Here is a 658-nt window from a genome sequence, read left to right on the forward strand (position 1 = left end):
AAAAAGTGCGTTTTGAGCATGTTTTTATTTCCAAAGAAATCATTCATTGAAAAACTTCTTGCATTTATCGTCAAACTTTTTGCTTGTGTATTGTAAAACCGACATACCGACTTGATCTAATCAATTCAGTTCAATTCAATTTTATTTATGGTATCAGTTCATAACAAGAGTTATCTCGAGACACTTTAAAGAAAGAGTAGGAAGATATAATAATAATCAGGAAGATATGGTGCATCCTTCTGGTTGAATAACACGTTTATAACATTTTCATAGAAAAAGTACAAGTGCCACAGAACACATGAGCTCATATGTGTCTAAATCCATACATTTGAAAAAGATGAAGGTGTGTAGTTACTGTGACTCGTCATCTTTTTACAGCCCAAACAACAACATTATGTGAAATAGATCTACCTCTTGGAAAAACTCAGTCCATCAAATGTGTGTTCTCTTCAATTCAATTTTATTTATAGTATCAAATCAAAACAAGAGTTATCTCAAGACTATTTACAGACAGAGTAGGTCTAGACCACACCCTATGATTTACAAAGACCCAGCCATTCCAGTAATTCCATCAAGAACAAGCATTTAGTGCGACAGTGGCGAGGAATAACTCCCTTGGGAGAAACCTGGGAAAGACCCAGGCTCTTGGGGGGGGGGG

The sequence above is a fragment of the Etheostoma spectabile genome, chromosome 12, assembly GCF_008692095.1.
Source record: "Etheostoma spectabile isolate EspeVRDwgs_2016 chromosome 12, UIUC_Espe_1.0, whole genome shotgun sequence".
In the NCBI taxonomy this organism is placed as follows: Eukaryota; Metazoa; Chordata; class Actinopteri; order Perciformes; family Percidae; genus Etheostoma; species Etheostoma spectabile.